This window comes from Equus przewalskii, chromosome 7 (assembly GCF_037783145.1).
Source record: "Equus przewalskii isolate Varuska chromosome 7, EquPr2, whole genome shotgun sequence".
In the NCBI taxonomy this organism is placed as follows: Eukaryota; Metazoa; Chordata; class Mammalia; order Perissodactyla; family Equidae; genus Equus; species Equus przewalskii.
The window spans coordinates 29329807-29342236 of NC_091837.1; the positions used below are offsets into that span (position 1 = coordinate 29329807).

A 12430-nucleotide genomic window follows, 5' to 3' on the forward strand; every position below is an offset into this window, starting at 1 on the left:
CCAGGTCAGCTGCCAGAGTTAACCTGCTACGGTTCCCAGAGAACCACAGCTCGCGGAAGGAGTCTCCTAACCTCATTCCTGCCACTGCCCGCGCCTCCTGGTAATTTTTTCTCAAGAATCTAAAACTTGCATTTCATCTGATGTCTTTGTTTCAGCCAGAAGAAATCCTACTATGGACCACCCCGTCTCTCACCTCCATCCCACCCCGTCTACAAGCCCCTTCCTCTAACCACTTCCTAACCCAGGTAGCTAGGATATGCCCTCAAAACCACACGCAATGCCCCCAAGCTGTTGTCCCACTGCAGTCCAGTTGACCAGCCTGGCAACGCCACCTGTCAGTCAACAGCAGTCCAGTTTCTCTGCCCCCACTGCATGGGCTGCTGATTACGGCTGTAGAAAACCCACAACCCAGGCAGGCCATCACCCCGACTGGCCCCTGTCCGCCAGCTCCATGAGGGTAGGGACCACGCCCATCACGCCTTGTGAGGTGTTCTAAGCACCCCACACGGAGTGTCCAGCCAAAGCAGCTACTCAAACATTTGTTGAAATACAAATGAATGAAGTCTTCAACTTCAAGGTCATCTTGAAAGTCGAATCAGGCAGGATGGGCTGAGTCATGCTGTGGTAACAAATAGCCCTCAAGTGTCAGTGGCTTAAAATGACAGAGGCCAAGGCCCAACTCGTGCTCTGTGTCTGTGGAGTGTCAGCTGTAGCTCTCACATCATCCTCCCTGGGGACCCAGACTGAGGGAGCAGACAACAGGAAACAGAAATTAGGAAAGTGTTCATATGGCATAAATTAAACATTCCATATGACATAGCTGTTGGACTTCTGCTCTGAGATGGTTTGCTGGACTGAATCTTCATATTTTCACCCCCGCCCCGTCTTCTGGTCTTGGCTGGGACATTCTGTCTCCACGGAGGCTGTCTCTGACCACCCAGTCTGAAGCACACGGCATCTACCCCAAACCACCACCATTTTTTTTTTTTTTTGAGGAAGATTAGCCCTGAGCTAACTGCTGCCAATCCTCCTCTTTTTTGCTGAGGAAGACTGGCCCTGAGCTAACATCTGTGCCCATCTTCCTCTACTTTATATTCCTTTTTTTTTTTTTCAAACCACCACCATTGTTCATCAGCAGTTGCCCCATTAGCAGGTCAGGTCTCTGAGAGCAGAGCCTTGTTCTTCTCTCTCCTGCTGTGCCCCAGAGACTGGACAGTGCACACTCGAGGAACATTTGTGGAATAAAACAGCATCTTACACTGGAGAAACCACAATATTTTGGTGTAATTAGGTATAAAATTAGTGAGTTCAAGAAGCAGTCCTATTAAAACGAAAGTAGTATAGCATTAATGGTACTCTGGGATAACCTAATGAGAGCCACATAATCAAAACAGAAGCTTTGGGCCACATATAAGGGATCCTGAAATGAATGAAGGTGGAGGACTTGTCAAAGCACTCCTGGCACCGGCTGCTGGGAAACGAGGATCCACAGGGCTCGATGGCCACCACTCCTCATGAGTGACAGAACGAGATGGAGCTGCAGCAGCTCGGGGTCAACACCCCTTAGGAGTCATGTCTGCTCTCCTATTTGCTGGTCATCCGCAACCTTCCAACCGAGGCCTGGCCCCCTCAGTGTACAGCTTGTGAGACAGAGAAGCAAGACTGTGCAAATTACTAGTACCCGGAATCACACCAGCTCTATTGACGTTGGTTACTAAGATTGTCTTAATGTTATTTGTTATTTGGGGAATTTGGTGAACGTTTTGGCGTGGATAGATTGGTTGATAAAATCAGGTTTTGCAGTATGAAGATTTAATGACCAAGGGTTATAATGACCCCTGAGACCCGCCCCCAACTTCCTTGGTATAATGACATATCTGTTTGATACAAGATGGCATTTGGTGAATAACTTGTAAGTTACCGATTCGCGTCCAGAAGCACAGACATCCCAGTGTCTCTCCCCGCTGACTTCTCTGGGGTCTCCCTGGATCAATGCACACTAAGGCTGCCCTGTTTGGAGCATCCCACTGGCTGGGATCCTATTAAAAGGACCCTCAGAAGCAACCAAGACATCCTTCACTGGACGGCTGGATAAACACACCGTGGTCCACCCAGACAACAGGACGTTATTCAGCACTGAGATGAAATGAGCTGTTAAGCCACGAGGAAACATGGAGGAGCCTTAAATGCATATTTTTACGAAGTGAAGAAAGCCAGTCTGAAAGGGCTACACAGTGTGTGATTCCAACTCTAGGACATTCTGGAAAAGCACAACCATGGAGATGGTACAAAGCTCAGGGGCTGGGGGGAGGGGAGACGAATAGGTGGCACACAGGGGATTTTCAGGGCAGTGAAACTCCTCTGTGTGATGCTACAAGGATGGGTACACGTCCTTACACATATGCCCAAACCCACAGAACGTCCCACACCGAGAGTGGACCCTACTGCGAACTCTGGAGTGTAGTTAATAATGTACCAACGTTGGCTTATCAATTGTGACAAACGCCCCACTAAGAGCAGATGTAAGCAACAGGGAACTGCAGGGCGGGAGGAGAGGGAGGGAGAGGGGATCTGTACTTTCTCATCAACTTTCCTGTAAACCTAAAACAGATTTTTTTAAGTCTATTAATTTTTTAAAAACAGACCCAAAAAAGCGCCCTCATGCCTTTCATTGCCGTTCTTTTGCACACAACAAGCGTCTACACCACTGGGGGTGAGTGGATTTCTCCCATTCGGACGTGCCCCAGGAGGACGCACATGCTCTGAGGGCAAGGGTTTAGGACGACTGTGTCACTGCTGAATCCACAGCCCCCGGCACGCGCCCCGGGCACGTGGAAAGGGCCCCATAACTACTTGTTGAATAGGAGGTTTCATTTCTTGTGCTTGGCCATGAATGACAGACAGAACATTAACAATGAAAATCGAAAGCCGAGAGAAACCGCCCCCAGGAAAAGTAGCCGGGCTGCCACATTCTCCAGAGATGTAAGTCGATAAAACACTTCCAGAGTGCTGAAGACACGTGCACCCCTCCTAAACCGTGGGGTGCAAGGGAGCCTTGGCATCCCAGCGTTTCGGGTCCGGAGTGCGCGGCCCTGTGGGTGCCTCGCTCGCTTCCTCTTCGGCCCTTGTCGGTCCATTTATTAACTCCAGCTTCAGGCACGTGGCGTTTCTACAGGTCGCACCAGGCGCCCGTGCTGGTCGGCCCACACAGCGGACTTCTCACCACATCTCTCTCCATCCAAGGCACTTCAGCCACAAAGGAAGACGGGAAAGAACCCGCCATCTGGAACCACCAATGCTGCTAAAAGAAAAAGGCTCTGAGAAGAAGAGAAGGGGCCACCTCCGCGGACAGCGTGGACCTGAGCTCGGGGTCCAGAAGCAATGCCTTGCATTTAATTAAACACGTTTACCACTCAAGATGAGTTTCATCGGCTTAACTGTCTAACATGAAAATTAGTTTTGCTCTCGCTAAAGGCCCTGGAGCGGTTGTGTGTGGAGCCTTCTCTCACGGACGCTGTTCTTCAGCTCCATTACTTCTTCGTGTTCAAACTGTAGTTCAGGGTATGGTGTTATTTTCTAGAGTAAAATTATTTCAGGAATGAGATTTTCCGTTCCACTGTTAATCGTCGGTGTTAAGAACAGCGGCGGACGCCGTGAGCGCCCCTCACACACTGAGCACAGTTCTAAGCGTCTCAGAGAGGCTCACTGAGTCCTCGGGAGAGGCCGTGAGGCGGGTCCTGCGATCCTCTGTGCACGTAACAAGTGAGGACAGTGAGGCACGAAAGGTCTCCCCGTGGGTCACAGAGCGAGGAGTGGGGACTGAACTCAGGTGGTCCAGCTTCCCCACTGCCCCGAGCGAGCCGCCCCGTAGAGAACGAGTGGGAAGACAACTGCTCTGGATGGCCAGTGTTTTCAAAAAGTAACACTCTCTTTCCCGAACATGAGAAACACCTAACTCTACTACGTGGGCCTTTGGAACATGACAGTGAAAACTTTAACACTAGGAAACTGCTGGGAACCTTACAAAGCAAAGGGAGGGGAGGCGTGCCCGCTGAGGCTCAGTGGGGTCCCGAGAGCAGCGCTCGCAGGCGCAGAGCCGTCCCGTGAACGCGGACAGGGCCGCCTCAGCCTCGCCGCCGTGCGACCGCTCATAACCCCTCCCCTGAAGCCCCGCACGGTGGGTTATTCCGAGACACGTAGGATGCCACGTCATCATTACGAGATCACAGAAGTGTCTGACAGTCCACACTCCTGTCCTGTTGTTTGCCATTTCCGAGAGAGAAAGCTGAATACTTAGCCAGATCTCGCCACGTGACCGTACCCCGGGGACAGGCCGCCGAGCGGCTGGAGAACAACTTCATTTGACAGATGACTTATTCGACGTCAAGCCTGGCGGGCCACCAGCTTGTACTTTGATTAGGACTCCAGCCGACTCTTTTCTTCCGCATCATAATTGTTGCACTTGGTTCTTCTCTCTTAATCAGCCTCGCAGGCTGAGAAGCGCTCATCAGTGCCCGGGAATCAATGGGGGCGCGGAACAGAAAGGCACTCTGTGGACATGTTGGTCCTGGAGTCACGGGGAGAGAAGGGGGTGGCCCTGCTGGATGGCACTGGAGAGCGAGTCAGCGCACAGACGGCCCCTCGCTGCCCTTTGGAGCTGCCTGGTGAGGACACACCAGGACAGTGGGGTGGGGGCGGCACCAGTGTTTATGGGGCCGGGCACACCTCAGGCGATAGCTTATGCTGCTGCACGTTCATACCCTCCACTTTCGTCCCCACAGTCCAGATGAGAACACTGAGGCAACACGAGGTCACACGGCTTGTAAACAGCAGCCCAGAGTCAAGCCTGTGTCTAACCCCTGCACGCCACTGCACCCCGCCCTCAGGGCTGAAAAATCTTCGCATCGGTCCCAGGGGCTCAGGAAATGTAAGGCTGACCGGCGTCCTACCCGGGAAACCACTGCCCAGCCAAGTCACGCCGCTTCCCCTGCCTTCTGGGAGTTTGACAGCTCCAGGCCTCACGCTGAAGTCTCGCATCCATCCCGAGCTGATCTGGGCGCATGACGTGAGTGCTGGGTCCAGGGCCATTGTTTTGGGTGTGTCCTTCCAGTTTGCCACACCGTCTGTAGGAGGCACTGTCCCTTCCTTGTTGTGCAGCCTGGGCGCCCTTGCTGAAGGTCAGTTGACGTGTGTGCACGGGTTTATTTCTGGGCCCTCTGTTCCATTTCGGGCATGCAGGATGAGTAAGCTCCAGAGACGTGCTGTACGACACTGCGCTCACGGCTGACAGCACCGTACTGTGCTCTCAGAAATTGGTTAGGAGGGTAGATCTCACGTTAGTGTCCTCACCACAACGAAAATAAGGAGGAGACAGGGAGAGAGAGGACAGTTTCCTATTCAGCATGTCCCAAAGGGCACCCAGACTTCAGGGGGGTCCCTTGCTCTAACCAGGGCCCGGGTTTGCTCTCAGAAGGCAGACTGTCCCAACGGGAAGGATAACTTTTGTTCAACAACCAGCATCAACCAACATTGCTTCATCCTCTTCCAAGGGCCAGGCCCCATTCAAGGCGTTTTACCGAAATTAACTCATTTAATCCTGATGGCAACCACCTCATGAATCAAGTCCTGTTATTATACCCACTTTTTGGATGAGAAAACTAAGTCACTGGTTCAGGACCCCACGGCCAGGCAGCCTGCATGAGGGCCTGAGCCAGGCGGGCTCTCTGAATGGGACACGTGCTGTGACCACCACCCCACACTGCCCGTCACAGGGAGCAAGGAGCTGGCAGGAAGCCAACAGTGTTTCCATCGAAACTCGTCCCAGACCCTGCCTGGTGGCACCAATTGACGTCCCTCACCTTGCTGTCGAGCCTGAGAGTTTTAGACTAGATCTGCTCTAAAACCTCCCATTCTTAACCCTCCACGGTTCTCCCCTCTTCGCTCCCTCAGGGGTCCCGACCGTGGAATGGCTGATGGGCCTTAAAGTGAAGCCCCCAGGTGGCCGCCTGGCCCCTGCCGACCTCATGTTTCTCGAGCAGAGCGCAGCTCCTGCTGAGCCTCCACAGAGAGCACAGGACGCATCCTGGCCAGGGACCCTGACGCCACGCTCACCTTGGCCCCGACGCACAGGCCCCAGGGGGCCCCCCTGAGCTCCATGAGTGCATGCAGTTTCCCTCAGGGGAGGCAGGCAGCACAGGCATCAACAGACCGTGAGGACGGAGGGAGGGCGGCGCCCGGGGCATGACAGCGGGGAATGGAGCACAGGTGGCCAGGCAAGGAGGCCTTCTGGGATGAAGAAAGCGGGTTTTGCAGACGTCGCCCTCGTCTGCCAGCCGAGAAGTCTGAATCCCATCAACGTGCAGGGCGAGAAAGCCGGCCCCGCTCCCATGTGTGGAAGCCGAGGACAAGCGCTCTTCATCCATCATGCGCTCGTCCGTTCAGATCTGTTGACCACCTACATGCAGAGACAGCAGTGAGCCAGAGAGAGGGAAATTAAGGCCTTGTCCAAAGGAGCAACATTCCACTGGGAGAGACAGCGACAGTGAATACACAAATAATAAGACAAGTACAGCTCATGATAAACGCTAGAAGAAAATGGAACGAGGAGGTGTGAAAGCAATGGGTGGGGTGGGTGAGGGCAGCTATTTAAACAGTGTTGTCACGGTGGGCCTCTCCGAAGAGGTGTCCTGCGAGGAAAGACTAGAGTGACAACAAGGAGCTGGCTGTGCTGAGGCATGGGGGGAGAGAGTCCCAGGCAGCCGGCACAGAATGTGTAAAGGCCCTGAGGCAGGAGCAGGGCCAAGAGCCACTCTCAACACACTACTGTTCTCACTAAGGATTCCATCTCTTACTCCCAGAAAAGCTAGACTATGAGGTCAGGGGGTCTGTTGCCTCTTCCTTTAAGACCAAAGAAAGGAAGCAGAGAGGCAGAGGAAATGCTGAGGGCCTCAGATTTGCTCAAACAAGTGCTTGCTCTGAGATTGGCCCGCCGAGAAGGTGGCGTGAGGAACACACATTTCCTCCGCTGTGGTCTTTGATGAAGGAGGTCTCCCAGCCCTCCCAGCTTTGACCGTATCAGGGTAGACGCGGTGACCTTGCTTAAGCCACGGTCCAAGGGCCCTGACACTCTGCTGCATTCAAATACAACCCACATGGATGAGACCTGCCGGAGGCCCCACTCACCCTCCAGTCCAGGAAGATCAGCCATACAAAGAATCCGAGTCCGTGGGTGGGCAGATGAAAAGGACCGTGATTTCAAGGACCCTTAACATCAGGTGCAGATCACCCTGTGCAAGCCATACCTGAGTCCGCCCTGACACCGAGGGTGGGGCGCAGGCACCATGGACGAGAGCTCAACCCCCAAGAACCCAGTCCAGTCGGACCTCAGCGTCAGACCAACGAACGATGGCAGGAAAACCCTGGGACAGACACTTGGGCGTGTACGACCAGTCCTCTTGCGCTGCTTCAGGGCGTCCTGAAACGACCTCCAGGAAGAGAGGGTGTCAGAGGAGCAGGTGCAGCGCCCGGGGGTCTGGCTTAATTCCAGTTCTGACCCATTTCTGAGAGGTGTAGCCCAACGTGGCAAGTCAACCAGTTAGGACCAGCTGCAAGTCACAGAGGTGCCCCCAGGAAGTGCAGGAGGTTGAACCCGCCATCACACTGTTAAACATTCGGCAGTGTTCTGAGCCCACTGTCAAGCCAGGAGTGGCTGACCCCAGCCGTGGTCGGAGCACTTACACCGCGGAACTAGGCAAAGACTACAATCGGTGCTTTGTTCTTTTCCAGAGAGCCAGTGTACCAGCACACCTCTGTGCTAAAACCTGCTTCTATTATCCAGACAAGAAAACGACCCAGAATTCGGAATCAGATGCCATGTATGTTGGAGAGCCACCCCTTCCACACCCCAGAGTTCTGTGCGCCCTTCTCAGCACTCGCTTAACAGGAGGTTGGGTTAACCAATGTTAAGGACTGAATGTGTGTGTCCCCCAAAATTCATGTAGTGAGGGGCTCGCCCAGTGGCGTAGATGTTAAGTTTGTGCACTCCACTTTGGTGGCCTGGGGTTCGCTGGTTTGGATCCCAGGCACGGACCTACACACTGCTCGTCAACCCATGCTGTGGCAGCGTCCCGTATACAAAATAGAGGAAGATTGGCATAGATGTTAGCTCGGCAACAATCTTCCTCACCAAAAAAAAAAAAAAAAAAAGTTACGTACTGAAATCCTAACCCCCAGTGGGATGGCATAGGAGGTGGGGCTTTTGGGAGGTGATCAGGTCACGAGGGTGGAGTCTCATGAAGGGGATTATCGCTCTTATAAAAGAGACCCCAGATAGCTCCCTCCCCTCTCTGCCACGTGAGGATTCAACAAGAAAACAGCCGTCTGCAAGCCAAAAAAGGGTCCTCACCAGAACGCAGCTGTGCTGGCCCCTTAATCTTGGACGCCCAGCCTCCAAAACCATGAGAAATAAATTTCTGCTGCTCAGGAGTCACCCAGTCTGAGGGATTCTGTTAGAGCAGTGCAAACAGACTAAGGAAACCCATCAACACGGTCCACCCCCTGACCACAGGAATGATGCAGGCATGGGCCCATGACCCACGCTGGGTCCAGGTGAATTTTCAGACTCAGCAAAGTCATGCTCCTTCCTACTGGACTGCAGTGAGAACACACGTACCTGGGGGAGGTGTCAGAAGCCATTTTGTGACCACGAGAGGGGCCAGCTTTAGCAAAGAAGGCACAGAGAAGGATGGATAGAAAACTAAATTCTGGTGGATGATATTAAGTCTCTGGATCAAACCGTGCCTGACGTTTTCATGGTGTCTGAGTCTATACACTCCGTGTGAATATTTAAGCCACAGGAGATGCATTTTCTTTTCGCGGAAAGATTCCCAACCAACACAGATCCAAAACCAAGCCTTTACATTCTGGTCCTCCTCACCTAACTAAATGGATTCCTTAAAGCTCTTTCAAATTACTAAATCGCTTAATAGCTTTGTTTGTACTCCTAGGCTTTTAAAGGAAAAAGAAAAAAGCCGCCACCAGTGAAGAACACTTCACGTTTCAGCCGAGCGTTGAAATCCTTGAGCACTGAAGCATACTCACGCAGCAGAGGTGATTAATTTGTTTTTCCACTGCTCTTAATGACTTTCTGTTCCCATTTCATCCTCGAGGATGCTTTTCTGGCACCAATCAAAGGCTGTAAACACACACCTCCCGGTGGTCGAATGGCAGGGGACCGTGGAGGTAATGGGGATGCTTCAAGTTCGGAGCTTGGAATAGGGGGGTGTCACGGAAGGTGCGTGCCCTGTTTAAAAGATGAAATTGTACAAAGCCACAGCTGGAAAGAGCCTTAAGGGTCATCTCCTCAAGAACAAGAGGAAAAAGACAGGCCCCAGGTGGATGGACTTATTGACAGTCACACAGCTCCAACTCAGAGTCACGAGCCAGGCCGTGGAGCTCAGCACTCCTGACTCTGGGGTCACAGAGCGCTGGGCGTCCCAAGCAGGATGGCCAACACCACGAGGAGTGAAATCTGGGCTTTGCCAGGAGCAGCCACTCCCCGTCTCCTGGTCTAGGGACCAGCGTCAGCCGCTGGGAGTTTCATGGGCACACCATGTGCACGCACACACGCGTGCACACGCGTGCACACACGTGCACACACTTCATACACACATGAACACTGAAGGGCATCACCCCAACTGTAGCATCAGTTACCCCAGAGTGTACATGTCCCTAAGTCACTAATTATTTTTTCCTTAATATTTTTATGCATCTTTATTTTCTTACTTCTCTATAATACATAATAACAAATGAAAAAAATTTTCTCAAGGCTTTCAAGATAAGAGGAAAAATCACATTTTGCACACTGCTAATGGGAGAGGAAATGCACACAACACTCTGCGAGGCGATCGGGCACTATTTATAAAATGCCTTAAAAATGTGTATTTTTTGACCCAGAAATTCCACTTTTATAAGTTTATTTTAAAGGATAACAATGGATGTCACTGAATCATCTTGTCCTTTAGAATCACACACATAATGTATTCATTGTTTAAAAAGCATAAAGAAGAAAATTAAAAATACCTAACATCCCCCAAAATACATTCAACCTGTATACTCCATTTTCTAAATATCCTAGCAAAACAAGAGTGAAGCAAAACATGGAATGTTATCCATGACGATTTTGGTGGGATATGTTTACGGATGATTTCAAGTTTTTCTGAATTATTTTCTATACTTAATTTCTACAATGAATATGTATCACTCTATTAATCAAGTAAGAGCAATTTACAATTACTATAATTTTAAAAAGAAATGGAATGCACTGCAGCCTTGACTGCATGAAGAGTGAAGTAGTGAGGGACACTAAGCGCCATTTTCAACACTGATTACATAGCAACGCGGATCCCAAGGTTGTCAATGAACCCAGAACTTGAAGGCCCCAGCAACTGGGCTCCTGGGTTTCCGCCCTAAACCACAGCAATAAGGTTAGTTGGAGAGGTGAGGAGGAAGCTGATGGATAAGGAGGTAAGTGAAGAGTGCGGACTCACGCTGGGTGTGTTGGTGCAAAACCGGCCTCTACACCAAGTGAGGCACCGAAGTGTGGGGTTTGATGCCGGAGACATTTATTTCTTACTCACAAAATCAGTCAGCACTGGTGGTCCTAGTTGGTGGCACCTTCCACCCCTGCAGCCACTTGGAGCCCCAGGCCCCTTCTATCCTGTGGGTCCCCCATTCCCCAGAGCCTTGCCAGCCACTCTACGCCACAGGAAACACATCCCAGGGGAACAGCAGGCTCCTCTATCCACGGGGAGGTACCTCGGGCAGCAGAGGGGAGCCCCAGACTACGGACGTCGCTTACTGTGGCCAGCTCGTCCTGCTTCATCCTGGACTCGCATTGTTTATCACTGAGTCCCTTCCATCCTGGGAAAATTGAGAGAATTGACCATCCCGCCCTCTCCTCAGCAGTTTGACCAAGACAACAGCCTCAAATGGGACGATCGGAGGCCCAGCTGCCCTCCCCAGAGGAGCACCTGGAGGTCCTGGGCATCCCGCTCAGCAACCCCATGACGGCAGGTATGGAAACCTGCCCCACATCCCTTCCGCCCACGTGCTCGGGACAACATGAAGTCGAACCTGGTCTGCAGGTCGGAGAACAGATGGTCACACGAACGCCAAGGCCCCGAGAGGAGATGGAGACTACGCTGGGATATAAGTGAAGCTGAAAAAGCCAAACACGAAGGCATGCAAGCAAGTGTGGGGTAAGCCCTAGACTGACTCCACGACCTGCTCAGGGGACCGGGGGGCTGGCGGGGGGTGAAGGTAGAAAATTGCCTCTGTTCCTTTGGCGTTGCCTCCGTGGGTGGCTTGCAAGCTGCCCTGCAGGGTATGCTTCTGCCCCTCACATGCAGAGTGCTCTCTGGGGGCCAACTTGTGCCCCCCTCCCTGACAGCCAGCTGCCCATTTCGTTCTTAAAAGCCCCCAAGGGCACATGTGAGCACCCTGCAGCAATGTGCTACCAGCGCCCTGTCTGGGCTCCAAATAGGACTGCTTTTAACGCCATGTCTGTGCTCTTTCTTCTTGACACCGCCCTCTGTTAAACGTGAGCACCTCAAGGCACCTCTTTTCCTCCATCTGCGGCCTCGGGGAAGCCCTCCCACAGGGCAGGACCCGGCAGCAGGGGTTCTGTGGCCCCTCGACAGCACACTCAGCCCGTTGGCCCAAAGACCAGTTCCCGTCTTGGCATTTGACATCCAGACAGAAGCATTCCAGAGCCTGTGCTCTCAAATGCAAACGCTGACCTCAGTCCTTTGCCCCCGAAAGCCCGAAGTTAATCTGTCTGCAGATCCCTTTGCACCAAGTCAGTAAAGAGAAGGGGTTGAGTTGTTTTCTTAACCCATCATTGCTTCTGCGGGGCGGAGAGGAAAGACCAGGAGAGCTCCCTTCAAAACAAGCAATTGCTTCTATAACTTACAATTTAGGTCTTCACCCTGAAAGGAAATTGCCAGGACTAAATGTGAGCCTCCTGACCTTGAAGGAAAATATCAAAGAGATTTCAAACAGCATTTTCTTGAAAATTTACACAATCTTGTAAAAAAACCTGCTTTGTAAATGTCACAAGAAGGATGCCGAGCACCGGCTGAGACGGCTCCAGAGCGTGCTCGTTTCTGCAAGGGAAGAGTTACGTCTGGGGTCAGGACTGAAGTGCTGACCTTTGGTTCCTCAGGGCCTCAGGCTCCACAGTGAGGCCACCCGTGGTGCTTCCTGGAGGCGTCATTGGCCTCAGGAGTCCCACAAAGATGGCACTCTTCCATTTCACTCTGCAGCTTCCAAATGGCGTGCTGTTCTCAGCACCACCTCTGGGCCCCACGCCACGGGAGGTGGGCAGGGGCGACGGAGGGGCAGGCCACACTGACTACCCAAGTGGCCTTCT

General features: G+C 52.3%; 1 protein-coding gene across 13 annotated transcripts in view; it reads right to left on the minus strand.

The window, feature by feature from the left end:
* RIMBP2 (RIMS binding protein 2) overlaps positions 1-12430 on the minus strand; it is a 250446-nt gene that overhangs the window by 195693 nt on the left and 42323 nt on the right. The window lies entirely within an intron of this gene.